The sequence below is a fragment of the Lissotriton helveticus genome, chromosome 3_1 (assembly GCF_964261635.1).
Source record: "Lissotriton helveticus chromosome 3_1, aLisHel1.1, whole genome shotgun sequence".
In the NCBI taxonomy this organism is placed as follows: Eukaryota; Metazoa; Chordata; class Amphibia; order Caudata; family Salamandridae; genus Lissotriton; species Lissotriton helveticus.
In genome coordinates, this window is record NC_136061.1 from 655,041,731 (window position 1) to 655,054,387 (window position 12,657).

The following is a 12,657-nucleotide window of genomic DNA, read 5'->3' on the forward strand; positions in this document are numbered from 1 at the left end:
AGAACTGTGTCATACATTCACCCCAGTACAGAGATCTGGGCCTAAATCCATCGTTTTTTTGAACTCCACACCACCCCAGGTCAGAGATGGCCATATGCAAATCAGCCTTGACCCTGTGCCTCATGGGAACAGTCCAGCCCGAACTGCCAAGCCATGTCTTCCCTGGACCAGAATTAAGCATCCAAGGACCGGTTTCTGGCTATCAGCCGTCATCAGCCTTGATAGCTTGACTCCAGTGGTGTGGAGAGCACGGGACTCACGTCTGAGCATACCCATCCCACTCGGGGCGAAAAAGGCAAAAACAACAAGTGATGGACAGAATGCAGAACTGTGTCATACATTCACCCCAGTACACAGATCTGGCCCTAAATCCATCTTTTTTTGCACTCCACACCACCCCAGGTCAGACATGGCCATATGCAAATCAGCCTTGACCCTATGCCTCTCTCTCTCAGCCAGTCTCTCTCTCTCTCAGCCAGTCTCTCTCTCTCTGTCAGCCTCTCTCTCTGTCAGTCTCTCTCTCAGCCAGTCAGTCTCTCATTCTCTCAGTCTCTCTCTCTGTCAGTCAGTCTCTCTCTCTCCCAGTCAGTCTCTCTCTCTCCCAGTTAGTCAGTCTCTCTGTCAGTCATTCTCTCTCTACATCAATCAGTCTCTCTCTCTCTGTCAGTCTCTCTCTGTCAGTCAGTCTCTCTCAGTCAGTCAGTCTCCCTCGCAGTCAATCAGTCTATCTCTCTCTGTCAGTCAATCTCTCTCTGTCAGTTAGTATCTCTCTACCTCAGTCAGTCAGTCTCTGTCAGTCAGTCAGTCTTTCTCTGTCAGTCAGTCAGTCTCACTCTCAATCAGTCTCTCTCTCTCTCTCTCTGTCAGTCAGTCAGTCACTCTCTCAGTCAGCCAGTCTCTCTCTCTCTCTGTCAGTTTCTCAGCCAGTCAGTCTCTCGGTCAGTCAGTATTCAGTCTCTGAGTCAGCTAGTCAGTCTCTACTCTCTCTCCACTCTCTCTCTCTCTCTCCATTCTCTCTCTCAACTCTGTCCACTCTATCTCCACTGTCTCTCTGCTGTCTCTCTCTTCACTTTCTCTCTCTCTCCTCTCTCTCTCTCCACTCTCTCTCCACTGTCTCTCTCCACTGTCTCTCTCCACTCTCTCTCCAATCTCTCTCCATACCCTCTCTCCACTCTCTCTCTACTCTCTCTCCACCCTCTCTCTATTCTCTCTCCACTCTCTCTCTCTCCTCTCTCTCTCCACTCTGTCTCCACTGTCTCTCTCCACTCTCTCTCTCTCTCTCCACTCTCTCACTCTCTCTCCACTCTCTCCACTCTCTCCTCTCTCCACTCTCTCTCTCTCTCCACTCTCTCTCGCTCACTCTCTCCGCTCTCTCTCCACTGTCTATATCCACTCTCTCTCTCCACTCTCTCTCTCTTCTCTCTCTCTCCACCGTCTCTCTCTCCACTGTCTCTCTCCACTCTCTCCACTCTCTCCACCTTCTCTCTCTCTCTCTCTCTCTCTTTCCACTCTGTCTCTCTCTCTCTCTTCACTCCCTCTACACACTCTCTCCACTCTCTCTCTCTACTCTCTCTGCACTCTCTCTCTCCACTCTCTCTCCACTCTCTCTCTCCACTCTCTCTCCACTCCCTCTCTCCATTCTCTCCCCACACTCTCTCCCCACTCTCTCTCCACTGTCTCTCTTTCTCTCCGCTCTCTCCACTCTCTCTCTCTACTCTCTCTCCACTCTCTCTCTTCTCTCTCTCTACTCTCTCTCCACTCTCTCTCCACTGTCTCCCTCCACTCTCTCTACTCTCTCTCCACTGTCTCTCTCTCCACTCTCTCGCTCTCTACACTCTCTCCACTGTCTCTCCACCTGCAACATTTTATTTTATTACATCTAGATGTATAATAAATATCCTAAATGAATTTACATTTATATTTTATAGTTCAATATTTTCATTTATTTTTAAAATAAAAATAAGCTTTAATAATTTCCCTATACTTCCTCATAGGGAGATCTCCACTACAGTGGTGGAAATCACTACCTACGAGTGAAAAGTTACTAGTAGTTATTTTAGACTCATAAATCCTATTGAAGGAAAGTCCACTAGTGGGTGGAAACATGTAAGTTTACACTTAGGTGTAAATCTACAGTAGGAAATGCTGGACGGCAAAAAGGTTTAGATTTACACCTAGGTGCAGGGGTTTACAGGAGTACATGCAGGGCTCGAGTCGGGGTACCACGCGTGTGGACAGCGTCCCCCCACTTATTTTACCGGGATCTCGATAACTGGAGCAAATGGAGCCACACAGTCACTCTTTGGCCTCTCTGGGGCGAGATCGGAGCTCATTCAGAACTCTGCTCATGCGCTGGCTTCTCTGATGCAATCGCATCTAAGGGGTGAGCGAGGGGAGGCAATTAGTCTGATGGTGCAAGCCACCTTTCTTGACGTCACTTCCTGTCTTTACTACCGCACCCCCCCACTTCCTTTTTTTAGGACTTGTGCCCTGAGTAAATATACATGTGTAAACTTACCTTTGCGAAGAGGCTCCAATGAATTTCACAGCCGTGTGCCTAATTGTCTTAATTGCTCCAACTGCTTCATCGAACCCTACTTAATGGAGATAATTGCTTTGGCTTTTGTGTAGTGAGAAGTTTATGGAATTAAGTAGGCATCTTAAGTTATAGCGCTTTGACTGTACCTTTTCAAATGCATTCTAGGCACGGAGTTAAAGGGATTTCATATGAAAACGTAGGCTAAAAAAGATAAGCTGCGAGACAGTGAACAAATATTAGTGCTGGCTAAGGAGTCTATACCTTTCCATCAACTACCTGAGGGGGACTGACGTACACATGAGGGCAGTGCATGGAGCTGGCACTGCTAGGCATTGGTGCACAGTGTGATATAGGTGGGATCACTGTACAGGAACTGGCACTTGGCAGGAGTGTAGCAAACGTGGGCAGTGTGAGCAGCTGGCACTGGTGGTGTAAGAGGCTGTCACTGGTGGCAGAGTGTGAGTCTGGCACGAGTGGGTAGTGACTGAAGCTGGCACTGGTGGGTAGTCGGAGGAACTCAGCTGCCACAGGTGGCAGTATGAGAGACTGGCACTGGTGGCTGAGTTACCAGCTGTCAATGGCGGGAGTGTGAGAGGCTGGCACTGGCGGGTAGTGGCTGAAGATGGCACTGGTGGCAGAGGGAGAGGCTGGCACTGGTAGCAGTGTGAGAGGCTGGCACTGGTGGTAGTGTGAGAGGCTGGCACTGGTGGTAGTGTGAGAGGCTGGCACTGGTGGCAGAGTGAGAGGCTGGCACTGGTGGCAGAGTGAGCGGCAGGCACTGGTGGTAGAGTGAGAGGCTGGCACTGGTGGCAGAGTGAAAGGCTAGCACTGGTGCAGAGTGAGCAGCTGGCACTGGTGGCAGTGTGAGAGTCTGGCACTGGTGGCAGACTGAGCGGCAGGTACTGGTGGCAGTGTGAGAGGCTGGCACTGGTGAGAGTGGGAGAATTGGCACTGGTGCAGAGTGAGCGGCTGGCACTCGTGGGAAGTGGGAGGGCCAGGCACGGGTGGCAGTGTGAGAGGCTGGCACTGGTGGCAGAGTGAGAGGCTGGTACTGGTGGCAGTGTGAGAGGCAGGCACTGGTGGCAGTGTGAGAGGCTGGCACTGGTTGCAGTGTGAGGGGCTGGCACTGGTGGCAGAGTGAGAGGCTGGCAGAGTGAGAGGCTGGCACTTGTGGCAGAGTGAGAGGCTGGCACTTGTGGCAGTGTGAGAGGCTGGCACTGGTGGCAGTGTGAGAGACTGGCACTGGTGGCAGAGTGAGCTGCAGGCACTGGTGGCAGAGTGAGAGGCTGACACTGGTGGCAGAGTGAGAGGCTGACACACGATTAAAGCTGGATCAGCTTTGGATCCCTGCCCTACCTCTGTACTTGCCACAGTACCAGATATAGTCATCCCCATTATAACCACACTCTGTAACACTATTCTGGCATCCGGAACCTACCCCGATGCGCTGAAGAACACACTAATCAAACCTCTGCTGAAAAAACCGGGGTTAGACAAAAGCGAACTAAAAAATTATCGCCCGATTGCAAGCCTCCCTTTCCTAGCGAAGGTTATAGAAAAGGCCATGAACCAGCAGCTGTCAGCTTATATAGAGAACAATCATCTGCTGGACGATACACAGTTCGGCTTCCGCAAACATCATGGCACGGAAACCGCACTCATTAAAGCAGCCGACGACATAAGAGTCATCCGTGACCAAGGAGGTACTGCGGTATTAGTCCTCCTTGACTTGTCTGCTGCCTTCGACACGGTCGACCACAAGATCTTGGTCGACCGTGTCGAGAGGATGGGCATTCAGCTTACTGCTAGAGATCTTCTGGCCTCTTTTCTGGCCAATAGAACCCAGGCAGTTACCCTGGGCCCCTTTCAATCTGCCGACTTGTCCTTGCCGTGTGGGGTCCCACAAGGCTCATCCCTGAGTCCGACACTATTTAATATATATGTGTCGGACCTTGCTAGTGTCATCAAAGCCTACGGGATGGGCCTGACCTCATACGCTGACGACACTCAGTTGGTTTTGGCCATAAGAGATGATGGACAGAAGATGGCGGAGAGTTTCCAAGATGGGATGACTGCAATTAGTGAGTGGATGGCAAGAAATTGCCTGAAGCTCAACTCTGATAAAACAGAGGTGATTATCTTCGGTAAGCTCTCCCCACCCTGGTCGGCAACCTGGTGGCCAGCAGCCATGGGTACACCTCCTTGCCCCTCGGTCAAAGTTAGAAACTTAGGTGTCACCTTTGACAACCAGCTCAACTTTATGGCCCATGCGAATAAAGTGGCTGCTAACGCTCACTTTAAGTTACGTATTGTAAGGAAAATCATACCATACTTACCTGAATCAGCAGCAAAAACACTAGTCTCCTCGCTAGTGTTGTCTTCACTAGACTACTGTAACGGTCTGTTGCTTAACGCCCAGAACAGAGTCATCAAAAAATTACAGACCGTTCAAAATGCTGCTGCCCGCGTACTTGCAAAAAAAACCAGATTTGCCCCCATTTCGGACACGCTTAAAAAATACCACTGGCTGTCCATTCACAATAGGGTCAAATTCAAATCTTTGTGCACGGTTTTTAAATCACTTCAGGATTTAGGACCTCGATTCTTTAAAAAACAACTGACTCCGTACAATCCTGTGAGAAAGCTCAGATCCACATCTTCTAACCAGCTAGTGGTTCAACGTAGCCGTACAGTTTCCTGGGGTGATCGCCGCTTCTTAATCTCGGCCCCCAGACTCTGGAACACCCTACCCATTGATATTAGGACCAGTTCTACTCTTCTTCAGTTTAGAAAAAAACTGAAGACATGGCTTTTTAATCAATAATTCACTTCCTGTTTTTTCTGTCTAGGGTGAGACTTTAATGCAATTTCAGCGCCGAGACGCCTAAGGGTAATTGCACGCGCTTTATAAATGGCATTAAATAAATAAATAAATAAACACTGGTGGCAGAGTGAGAGGCTGGCACTAGTGGCAGAGTGAGAGGCTGGCTCTGGTGGGAAGTGGGAGGAGCTGGAGACTGGCACTTGTGGGAAGTGGGAATAGCTGATACTTCTCAGAGGAGCAGAGCCCTATGGGGAATGCTGGCTCTGGGGCCCCCACCCGCCATCCTTGTTCCATGCCTGCTTCCGGCTCTGACTGAAGAGAAACAATGTAAGTTGAAACATAGTTTCTCTTCAGTCAGCGGGAGGAGCTCAGAGCAGGCTGCAGACAGCCTGCACCTGCTTCAGAGGGAGAGAGGCTTGCTTTAGCGCAACTCTCACCGAAGAGCTAAGGGGGGCCCGGGCCCCCTTCATTTACTGAAGCCTGGGGGGGCATTTGTTACGCCCCTGCCGCCCCTGTTTATTGAAAGGCGCTCAGCACAGTTATGGCAGCCTTGGGAGGAGGGCTTAGGCTCACCGCTGGCTGATACGCTTGGAGAATGACTCTAGAGCTTACCTTCAAGGTGTCCAGAAATTCTCGCTTTAAACGCATTCAGTTTTATTACTTGCTTAGGGCCTACCTCACTCCCCGACACCTACATGCTATTTTCCCTAGTACAGCTTTGACATGCCCTCAATGCCGGATTCTTCCATAGGATGTGGTCCTGTCCGACTTTGACACTGTATTGGGCTACTGTATTACAAGTTATCTTTCGAGCTATGGAGAGAAACGACGAGCGTATGCCAAAATTGTGTTTGCCGGGCCTGCATAGTCATAGCGTGGCCTGAAAGGTGATGGACAGATATATGGATTTGGCACTTATACTTGCCCACAGACATCTGTCTATGAGCTATAGATCAGCCATTGGCTCAGATATAGATATATATATATATATATATATATATATATATATATATATATATATATATATATTCAAGCTCCAATCTTTTATCCCCATACCCAGCCGGGTTGGGAAACCAAGAAACAGCACTCCCGGGCTCAGAAAGGTGCAGCAAAAGTTTTTATTTTTCAGGCAAATGCGTTTCGGGACAGCGTCCCTTCGTCAGTGGTTCAACAGTGTAAACTACGCAGCGCCATTCTTTTAAAAACCACAATGGGTCATGGAAATAAACGGCGGACTCATAACCTTATTCAATGAGGTAGCGCCATCTTAGAGTGTTCACAGACGGTCACAAAGTCAATAACAGCATGCATTATTCAAACATAGTTATCAGCTGTTTTCTAAAGGATTTTTTAGAACAAATGACACATTCCAAGCCGTGAATCGGCTAATACCGCCCTTGCACTTATTTCCTCATGAATTATCTATGTTTACGGGGTGTTCTCATGATTGGGCTCAGCTGTGAAACTACTTCGTTATACGTCAAAAAATTGACAGATATGGTTCTAACCCATATCAATTAAGGAGACATCCTCCATAAGGTAATCTTGCCGTGGATCGGCAGTTGCAGCCAAACGGCTGCATCAAGTTGCACTCGCTTCGTCCCTCTCATTAGACACCCCTCCTACATACAGTTAGAATTCAGAATTCAACAGACATAAAAAACATCATCCACAACAAATTCAGTATCTTCGTATTCTTGCTGGTACCATCAATATATAATTTATAGTTTAAAATGTCACCAATGTCACAGTACCCAGGTCATTCAATGTGCAGTTATTATGAAAGCAGATAACTCATCCTAGATGAGTTGCCATTTCCTCTCCCATATTGAGACCTCCTGGTGCCTTAGTTTCAAGATCAATAATATAGCGTGATTCGAGTCTCCTAAGAGTTAAGAGTCTATTTCCTCCTCTTACACTTTCTGGGACGCAATCCAAACAGAAAAATCTCAATAGATCCCTATTGCTATTATGTTTAATTGCAAAGTGACGGGCAACAGGGTAGGTGAAGTCCTTGTTCATAATAGCTCTCATGTGTTCTAACACTCTTAGTTTCACGGGATTGATCGTGCTACCCACGTATCTTAGTTGGCAGGGACACATAAGGCAATATACAACATGGTCTGTCAGACAGGTCATAAACTTGTTAATCTTTCTTCCACTATGACACCCTCTCACATGGTAGGACAGTGTGCGTTTGCTAAAGGCACAGGCTTTACATCTCCCGCATGGGAAGAAGCCCCTTGCATCCTTTAGTGTGCCTTTGATGTTCCGTATGGGTTCCAAATGACTGTGGACCATTTCATCTTTTAAGAATCTAGCTTTCCTAAAAGTGAGTTGTGGAGTTAAAGGTATGTCTGGCCCCACTATGTGGTCAGTTTTTAGAATATGCCAGTGTTTAGTCATGATTGCCCTGAGTTTAGCAGAATCTGCCGAGTAAGTAGTGACCATGCGAAATTTCCCTTCAGCAGGGGATTTTACTTTCTTTGTGAACAAAGTGTTGCGTGGCAATTTCTTTACACGGCTTAGGGTGTCTAGTAAAAGATTAAGTTTGTAACCCCTCTTCACGAATCTATCTATACTGTCAGAGGCCGCTGAGTTGAAGTCTTCCTCATGGGTACAATTCCGTTTTAACCTGAGGAATTCCCCATAGGGGATGCTGTTAATCAGTTTGCGGGGAGGACTGCTAGTTGCAAAAAGGACACTATTACCCGCCGTGGGCTTGCGGTAAAGGGAAGTGGAAACTTTTCCATCCTTTACAGTTACCTGCAAGTCCAAGTAGTTAACCTGAATGTCACTTACATCCCCAGAAAATTTGAGATTACAGACATTTTGATTGAGCAGCTCGATATAGTCTTTTACTTAAACATAATAGCAATAGGGATCTATTGAGATTTTTCTGTTTGGATTGCGTCCCAGAAAGTGTAAGAGGAGGAAATAGACTCTTAACTCTTAGGAGACTCGAATCACGCTATATTATTGATCTTGAAACTAAGGCACCAGGAGGTCTCAATATGGGAGAGGAAATGGCAACTCATCTAGGATGAGTTATCTGCTTTCATAATAACTGCACATTGAATGACCTGGGTACTGTGACATTGGTGAAATTTTAAACTATAAATTGTATATTGATGGTACCAGCAAGAATACGAAGATACTGAATTTGTTGTGGATGATGTTTTTTATGTCTGTTGAATTCTGAATTCTAACTGTATGTAGGAGGGGTGTCTAATGAGAGGGACGGAGCGAGTGCAACTTGATGCAGCCGTTTGGCTGCAACTGCCGATCCACGGCAAGATTACCTTATGGAGGATGTCTCCTTAATTGATATGGGTTAGAACCATATCTGTCAATTTTTTGACGTATAACGAAGTAGTTTCACAGCTGAGCCCAATCATGAGAACACCCCGTAAACATAGATAATTCATGAGGAAATAAGTGCAGGGGCGGTATTAGCCGATTCACGGCTTGGAATGTGTCATTTGTTCTAAAAAATCCTTTAGAAAATAGCTGATAACTATGTTTGAATAATGCATGCTGTTATTGACTTTGTGACCGTCTGTGAACACTCTAAGATGGCGCTACCTCATTGAATAAGGTTATGAGTCCGCCGTTTATTTCCATGACCCATTGTGGTTTTTAAAAGAATGGCGCTGCGTAGTTTACACTGTTGAACCACTGACGAAGGGACGCTGTCCCGAAACGCGTTTGCTTGAAAAATAAAAACTTTTGCTGCACCTTTCTGAGCCCGGGAGTGCTGTTTCTTGGTTTCCCAACCCGGCTGGGTATGGGGATAAAAGATTGGAGCTTGAATTTAATAGCGCGGTACACCGCCGCGTTCTTACGGCACCCGACAAGAAGAGTGACCCACGGTTTCGGTGTATCTGGAGCCTGAATATATATATATATATATAGATAGATAGATAGATAGATAGATAGATAGATAGATAGATAGATAGATAGATAGATAGATAGATAGATAGATGGGGCTGGAGCTGGTGAAGTGGGCGGATTACGAGATGGAAGTGATTCAGAAAGAAGAAGATAGGGAGTTTGGAAAGTTCTGATACTGCCCGCTTAGGATGTTATTATAGTGGCCTTCCCCAGAATAGATGCCAGAGGACAGATTGTGGCTGGACAAGCAATCTTTGGGATGCCCTACCCGGCTGTAGGGAGTCTTGTGCCTAGGCTGCAACTACCAGAATTTTCGTAGCCTTGACTGTATGACTGACGCTGGTCTGATTGCTGGTTATGGATTGAATGGCAGTGGTGTGGGATACTGGAGTGCTGAAATGGAGATATACTTACGCAGGGCTTAAAGTGTGATGACAAAACTGGGCGGGGGGTCTCAAAGTGGCTTGGCCAAGGAAATTAAGGATGTGTCTTAAAAACACGTAAGCTAAAAATTTGTACTTAGCATAGTGTGCCACCCGACTTGTATTTTGCTGTTTCTGTCATTGCATCCAGAAATAGGATACAACAAGTAACATCATACGTACAACAAGTCAAGACTATTGGCTTTGTTAATGGTTGTTAGTTGCATAAGCTAGATAAGCAGCAACTATGGGTTGAATATAATATTGAAAAAGCTTCCACTTAAAGCCCTGGTGACACAACGACACTGTTGCTGCTCCTGAGTTTTAAAAAGAGTAGGGAAATCCAGAGAGAAAATAACTCTTTTTAAAGGATTTTTCTTCCCCTACAATGCTCATTCTGTGAATCGGACCGTTTGCGGCTGAAAATTTGCTTTGTACATTTGTCCCCGTCTTCCTGTACCTGTTGGAGGGAATTGACATCCGTAGGTTCAGAAAAAAAGACAACTTTCTATATGCAGATCAAAAACAATAATGTTGTATATAACCTGTTAATTCAATTTGCCAGCGCCAAGATCTGCGTGCTGGGGGAAAGTTGCGCTGTTTAAATCCAGGTAACAGTACACCTTCTTTGTGGCACCTGCTGGCCCCAATGGCACTGTCGAAAAGCGAAGCATTTGGTGTTAAACTTAGAAGAGAATGAAAAGCGGGTGTTGGCAGGATCCCCTCAGTGTTGTGTTAGAGAACATTTTCACTACACAAAAGTCTAAACTGTTGACTTTGTCAATACCTTCTTTTATCGCAGTTACTTCCGCCAAGAGGGCGGGTGACATTGATGAATAATATTATGTTTTTCTATGTACATTTTTCCAGGAGGACAGCTTCTGCCTTTGATCTAACCCCTGCTTTATTCTCAAATGGGCTTCCAATTATCTTCCTAATCAATCTGTTTCTCATTTGGTGTTATCCTCAGACACCTCCCTCCAGTTTGATACTAAAGCTAGGATGACCAGGGTCCCGGATTGTCCTCGCAGATTTCGGTTAATTTAGCTCATGTCTCGGTTTTTAGAGAGGGTCGACTGGAATGAGTGGGTGATGCGTTTTTCTGTTTTCTAAAGCAGGTATAGTTAGCAGCTGCTATAAATAAGCTATGTAATTTACAGGCATGATACTGGCTTTAAAAAATGCGTTTTCTTTTCTGTGCGTTTGGTTGATGTGAAATTGTAGTCTTTCTATTTTTGCTCAATGTCCCGTTTTTTTTTCTTTTTTAAATCTGGTCACTTTAGCTAAAGCCCAACAGTCTTGTTTCAAGAAGGGCTTTTATTTTACATAGCTTGGAAGAAGCACTGTGGCCTAAAGAGTGATGTTTTGCGCAGGCGCAGCTCAATGACAAGGGAAAACGAGCACAAAGTTCAAGCTGTGAGATTGGAGTCCCAGCCTATCTTGTGGGAAGCAGGAATGGTCAAGGTGCTCTTTCACTAGCTTTTTTGTTTGAATTCCGAGGCGGCAGCGAAGTACACAAACCACGGATTGCAGATAAGGCTTTTATGGACTAGTCAATTAGCTTCATGCAAATAAAACTGGCCGAGAAGTGATTATAAAATATACAACAGAACACTCCTGGTCAGCAGGCTTTTTCTGTCTTCTCTGAACGGCCTGTGCGATAGGGGACATGATAGCACACATCTCTAGGCCTCATAGGTCATGCACAATATCTGACACTAGCCGTATGGGTCACATGGCGGCGGCGAGATGGTGCTTATGCTTAATCCCAGGGCACATATGTCCCTACACCTTAAGGCTCTACACTGGCTTTCAGTGATGAAGAGGATAAAGTTCAAGGCTCTGGTGCTGTTTTTCAAACCTCACAAGGTATAGGTGCAGGCCATGTCAGGAAGAGGGTGTCTTATCACACGCCATCCAGAACGCTGGGGTCTTCCTCGAAAGGCCTGGGCTCGGTCCCCAGGATAGGACAAGCCCGCTCTTGGGGAAGATCCTTAAGGCTTCTGAAAGCCCAGGCCTGCAACCTGCTCCCTGTGTCTCTCAGATCTATAACCGACCTTTAGAAAACAGCTTAAAACCTGGCTTTTCTGCAACTATAGGGTAGCAAGAAGACAGATGGAGACCATTAGTGCCAGGACACTCGTTAGAGTAGCTGTGCGCTCTATAAATGCATTAAATCATTCATGGCAGGTAGATGCTTCCATCCATGGCCTTCCTGCTGAGTAGCATGCTTCTGTAAAGACTTCACCACACGAAGTGAAGGTAAGTAACTTCTTTATTGAAGGCAGGCAGGTGACATCTCACACCTCCGGTAACTTCCATCTGCTGTCCCAGCTCCCTCCACATTCCAGAACCTGTGGCATCCGGTTACCTAGGAGCAGGTAACCAGGATACCACATCTCCCTTTTTTTTAATACAAAATCACAACACTTTACTGTATACTGTGTGCACTTGGACTTCAGCACTACAAGAACCAACAATGTCTGGGTGAAGGCCTCCAGCTTATACATTTACATTTAACAAATAGCCAAACAAAAGTACATTGCTCTAATGCATTTACCCAAAACGGTTAACTGAAAAGAAAAGAATGGGAAGAGTCCAATGGCCTTCTGAAGTGGTGCTCTGCGCATAAACAGGAGGTTGACAAAAGACAATCCCCCTCTTTAATATAATAATTTAAATAACATAACTATCGAATCTCTTGGTTAGTACCACAGGTATACCCTTGCATATAGCAGTTACACCACCAATCTGGGCAGAAGGCTGCAACAAAGGACCACTTACTGCCTCCTCCCTTGAAGAGGAAGCAGTTTTAAAGTCATCCTTTCTATCTTGGGGTGACTCTAACTGCACCCTCAGATGTCAGAACCTTCACCAAAGGTTTATGGTCCGTACTTAAGGTGAACTGCGACCCACAAATATACTGTCTGGATTTCCACATAGCCCAGACAGTAGCTAACATTTCCTTCTTAATTACA